Raw genomic sequence first — 6059 nt, forward strand, 5'->3', positions numbered from 1 at the left:
TGCTTACCTTGCTCCCGGAGACCCGGTCCCTCTCGGGAGGGTAACAAGGGAAAGTGTTCAGTGCAGATCAGTGAGTAAGCACAAGCCCACCTTGTTTCAGTACCTATGCTGTATAGATCTTTTCAAAGCTCAGGGCTCCAGGTTTATCTTCTGTAGCTCTGTCAATTGGTTTCTCTTTTCTTTGTTGAAGATGGTATGTGTCGCTTGTCTGCCTATTCCTCCATCTTACTAGAAGTCATTATCCCTGTCCTTTTTCCAGGGTTTTAACAAAGTTGACTCTGACAATTTTTGCTTTAAATTCAATGTTTCCATGGTGGGAAGGGCCTATGTCTACTGTCTACTACATAATTTTCACTTATCTTGTTCTTTTTGCAAAGCAACACAAATAATTTTATCCTAGAGAAGTGGAGTTTATTTTGGACAGATAGCTTGTGGTTTAGTCTAAACAATGAGAAAGAAAATATCTTCAGCTTTCAGGTTTGGAGAGAATAAACGACAGACACTAATAGCAATTAAAATTCTTAGGACTTACAATGGGTAGATGACAGTAGATTGTCTAGTCAGTTTAATTCTTATAACAAATATTGAGTGGTGAACATCATTTCCCCATTTTACAGATGAAGAAATTGGGGTTCAAGTTAGTTAAATCCCTTATTCAAGGTCAACTCTAGATAAGACTGCCACCCAGCCCTGACTATATGGCTAAGTGTCCAAGCTATACTACCTTTACTTTTTTAAAACATTTCTTCATATGAGAGAGGTCCATCTGAGTAGTAGCTGACAGGGGCATGGGCAGGAGGTGGTCAGTATCAGTTTCAGGGACAGCATGGCCTTTGGTCATAGTAGACTGTGTTTGTTGTGTCCTGACCTTTGGGGAGTACATGTGATTCCAATGGGACAAAACTCAGAGGTAAGAAGGGTGAACGTGACCTTAGATTAAAGTGGAGTGATGCAGAGATGCAAGGTCCTGGAAAACTCCAATAGATGTCCAGTTAACTTCATCTTCATACATTCTATAGTGTCCACTCCCAAGGTGGACACCATAGAAGAAAAGCCAATGTTTCCCCTTCCCCTTTGGAATACAGGAAGAGAAAATTCTTCACAGATTCACCCATAGAACCCCTCAGCCTCCAGGTTTCCTCTTATCTTCCCTTGGGAGACAGTTTGTTTGTTGGAGCAGCTGAGATGATCAGACAACTGTGCAGGAGGCTTCTTTCCCTTGGAGGTTTAAATGTTAGAGACTGGTGACAGAGGGGTGGCTGAGGAGGAGGTCTCTGAGGATTTGTGAAAATGGAAGCAACTTTCCTTAGTTACAGTAGAGGGGGAAGAAGAGTGGGTGGAAGTAAGAGGTGGCAGAGAATAAAATCTCTCAGCTGAGCACTGGATCTGGTCCTGTGAGGGGGTGTCTTGTACAGGTGAGAAGCTCTACTCCAGCTTCCAGAAATGGCCCTTTTCCTCTTGCTCCAGGCTACTCCCATCCTTCTCTTCTTTGGTATAGGTAGTGTACTTTCTCTCTGTGGTATAATTATTGTTTCTGGAAGGCATCTTCTTAACCTCTAAATATTCTGCCAAGCTTTTAAGATCAGGCTCTCTCTTCTAGGTTTTTCTGTGTTCCTTCTTTCAGAACCCATTTTCTTCTGATTTTAACTAACTTTAATGAATTTCTTCAAAACCTTTCCACAGTGGAAGGCACCAGGTTATTTCCTGTCTCTGGTGGAGTGTGCCCCAAGCACTTCAATTAACTCCTATCTTCACATATGGGGAAGAGATTTTAGAATAGTTCCAACCTCAATGGCCTTTCTCCTAGAAACTTCTCTTTGCTTTTCCTAGGTCCCTCCTGCCCTAAGGGTCCATTTCCTTCCAGGAGATGGAGGCATGTTGGCTTCCCTGCAGTGAGAAAGACCCTATGACAGACTCAACTTATTGATCAGAATACCTGTTGCTGAGTGGTGGTGAAGTTTTTCACAAGGACATACAGCTTCAGATTGGGGTGCTGCCTTTCTGGCTCCCTAGCCCTTCCTGGATTGCTTTTGTGATTTCAGGTAAGGCTCTTCCTTTCTACATCTTATATTTCCCCTCTTTGTCATTTTAATGCTTAAAAATGTATGTTCTTGATGTCATCCCACAACTACCCATGTTCATTTCCCTGTTGTGTCTCTTGAGGTAGAAAACTTGTGTGGTTAGATTTAGCTTCTAAAACATTGAGCTCTCCTTCCTAATTCTTTATTCACGATAGTAGAGAAAATCTGAGGGGTTGTTTCACTCAAAACCTTCATTTTATAGTTGGGGAGATTGAGACCAAGAGGCAGGAAGTGACTTACTCAGGGTATTGCCACAGGTGTTAGGAAACACAGGGTACTACTTGGCTTTTTCAAGGCTAAGGTGGATGCAACCATGGCTGGAATTCTCTGAAACTGGCATACATTCTCCTTGCCTCTTCAGGGTACTGGAAGAATTATCTGTCCTGGATGATATTTGGTAGTAAGATTTTGTCTGTAGGACAGCGGTAAAATCCACAAACACCTCATATTTCTAACTCTTAGAAAGAAGTTTCTATTTGCAGTCTCCTGTCCCTGATTTTTTTTTTTTTTTTTTTTCCTGTTTGGATATACTTTCCTGCATTTTCTCCTATACCCTTTCCTTGAATGGAAAAACATGCTCCCTTCTCAACTCACACTGAAGTTTCCTTTCTCTGAGAGAAAACCTCTGTGGGTCTGATTTCCCTTCTTTCTGTTGCAGGGCTCACCAACAAAATTTCCATGTATGATTCTACAGGCGTTCCTGTGCACAACTTAGACTCTGACAGGGTCTGATTTGGGGGTGTAGGAAGGCCTTCTGCCCTAAAATATCTCCTGCTGTTGCCCAGTTGAAACTATGTATATTGTAGTCACCTGGTACCTAAGGAGAAATTTCCTTTTCAGTTGGTAGTAAGGACTTAGATTACACAGGAAAGGGGCTTCATTTACCAGTTGATCTGATCAGTTGATTTAAGGTATGTATTAAAAAAATCAATTGATGAATCTGATAAGAGTTAAACAGCATCCAAGATCCCTTTCAACTTGGAAATTCTGATTTCCTGTGCAATGTGCTTTTTAATTTTTTTTTTTTAACCTTCTCCCTACTTTACCCTCCTCTTGATATTACCTTTATTCAGAGCATAAGTGATGGAGGCTGTAGACACAATAGCTGCCACCATTTTTCAAGCACTTACTATACGCTAATCACATAGAAGGGGCTTTTACATACACTATCCTATTTTATCATCACAACCACCATTTGAAAAAATATTTCTAACTTAATTATTACCTTCATTGTATAATAATTCCAGATGAAACTAGTGCTCTGAATGGTTAAGGAACCTGCTCAAGCTTAAACAGCTGGTGGCCATCTTCTGCTTGGACCACTGTAGTTGCTTCTAGTAGTTTCTCCTTCTTCCAGTCTCCACTTCTCTCTGCTACCTGATCAACAGTCTTAAGCTTGCTCCTTTGCCCAATAGCCAAACTAGTTACTGCTTGTTAAGCCTTTTCTGTGTGAGTCATGCAAATGTCTTTTGTGTTTGAATACATTAACTTATTTAATCTTTATAACCACTCTGGGAGGCAATCGTTCTTGTCCACATTTCACAGCTGAGATGAAAGGTTCAGTGAGGACCTGTTCAAGGTCTAATACTCACTAATACCTGGCCAAATCCTAGCTCTTAACTGTGAATGACTCCATGGCATTCAGGACCAAACTCCCTCCACTGCTCCCCTATGTGGTCCTTCTGATTGGCTAATGGGTCCAACTTGCCTATCCCAACAATATTTTTCCTTCTGTTTGCCTTGGGCTCTGGCTCCTCCGTCTGCCTGAAATACATTTTTGGCCTCTGTTCAGCACTGGAGATTCTAAATGTCCTTCAGGATCTAGCTTCACTCCTAGCTTAAGTGTCTCATAATTGTTCCAAACAAATGAGAATTTCCTTCCTGGCAGGGAGATTGCATCCATGGCACCACTTGGGCTGCCATCTCTCCTGAGTGCTACATGTACTCAGCTGTGAATACATAGTATGTGGAGCACACAGAGACATGCACTGAAGGCCTTTGTGCTCAGTAAATATGCCATGTAGATGGGAGATTAAACATCCATTTTTGAAAATTTAAAAACCATTCACTAAATGAGTAACACCAATTCAACAATAAAAGTCACTTTTATTTTTATTTTCACTTTTTTTTTTTTTTTAAGGAATGTAGTAAAAGCTATGCACTTTCTTTCAAGAACTACACACAAAAACATCAAACTTTGGATACAATTTCAGGGTTCATAGATCTCCTCTATATTAGGAACCTCTGATATTTTATATGTCAATGAGACAACATTTGATTAATAAGCAACTTATTGGTTCTAGACACCAAGTGTTATAAGAAAGAGGAGAGGTCACTGAAGCTTCAGTGTACCAGGAAAGCTTCCCAGAGGAGGAGGGACTTGATGAAGGGGTGAAGGACAGGAGGGCTTAGGGATAGGAGAATAGAGGCCAAAGAGTGTCAGCTTCTGAGACAGAGACTGTGTCTGCTTGTTTCCTCTATCCCAGCACCTAATACAGTGCCTAGTGCACAGTATGTCCTCAGTAAATATCTGCTGAATGAATGAAGGATGAGGGAAGATGTAGCAGGCATATGGGATGGTGTAAATACAAGTGCAGAGCCTGGACTGTGCACACTCAGATACAGCTAGTGGACTCCGGTACAGTAAAATAAATAAATAAAACAAGAGTTGCCATTGAGTTGACTCCAACTCCTGGTGACCCATCTGTGTCAAAGTAGAACTGTCTTCCATAAGGTTTTCAGTAACTGATTTTTCAGAAGTAGATTACAAAGCTTTTTTTCTGAGATGCCTCTGTGTGGACTTGAACCACCAAACTTTCAGTTAGCAGCCTAGTGTGTAAACCATTTGCACCACCTGGGGACGCCTCAGCATCATAAGATGGACAGAAGACTGGGACTGGTTGAGTAGATATGGAATAGCAGGATCTGCTGAGTTTGGACTTTAGAGCTACATGGACCTCTGGTCACCTGGAAGAAGGTAGACACACTAGAGCATGTCACAGAACATTCCCTTGGTTGGCGAAGGAAATGGGAAACGTCAGAGCATGGTGGCTGGCTCTGTCAAGATTAGAAACAACTGCCTCTGGGGCCTGAGGACTGGAAGGACTGAAGCCAACTATGAGAAGACCCTGAAGGGATAGGATAAGTTGTGGCCCAAGAGAGGGTCAGAGGGGTTTGAAGACAATGCAACTCTCTTGAGCCAGGAGTCACAGAGCTCATTAAGGTGTTGCTAACAAGAGTGCTCATTCCCTCTGCCTGGCTCCCTACTTCACAGAGGTACTTTTTCTCTTCCAGTCCCTTGTCTCATCTTGTATCTTTCTCTTCTGATCTGTTTTGGTTCTCTCGTGTTGCTCTAAAAATATATATATATATACCACAAATGAAGGTGACTTTAACAAACAGGAGTTCATTCTTTTACAATTTGGGAGGCTAGAAGTCTGAGCTCAAAGTGCCAGCTTTAAGGGCTTGGTTAAGGGCCCCTGACCTTTCTTCCCCAGCCAGCAAAGATTGCGAGGATGGCGTATGTCTGGCCAGTGTTTTGCTTTGTTGTACATAAGGTGTTATGAGTTGGAACCAACTGGACTACACCTAACAAAACAAAACAAAACAAAAAATTTCCACCGAGTTGATTCTGACTGATAGCAAACCTTTAGGACAGAGTAGAACTGCTCCATAGGGTTTCCAAGGATGTAAATCTCTATAGACATCCACATCTTTCTCTCATGGAGAACCATTGGTGGCATCGAATAGCCTACCTTTTGGTTAGCAGCTGAGCACTTTAACCACTGTGCCACCAGAGTTGCTTTTTGTTTTTTCCCCTACAGATGTTTATTGCTATTGTTTAAATTAGATTACAAATTTTCACACATACATGGATCTGATTCTGGAGCCACTCTGTTCTATTGATTGATTGATTGATTTCTTTACTAATGCCAGGCTCTTTTAATTAATATAGCTTTATACTGTATTTTGATAACT

Source organism: Orycteropus afer, unplaced genomic scaffold (genome assembly GCF_000298275.1).
Source record: "Orycteropus afer afer isolate SDZICR_OR568_19922 unplaced genomic scaffold, OryAfe1.0 scaffold00455, whole genome shotgun sequence".
NCBI classification, from domain to species: Eukaryota; Metazoa; Chordata; class Mammalia; order Tubulidentata; family Orycteropodidae; genus Orycteropus; species Orycteropus afer.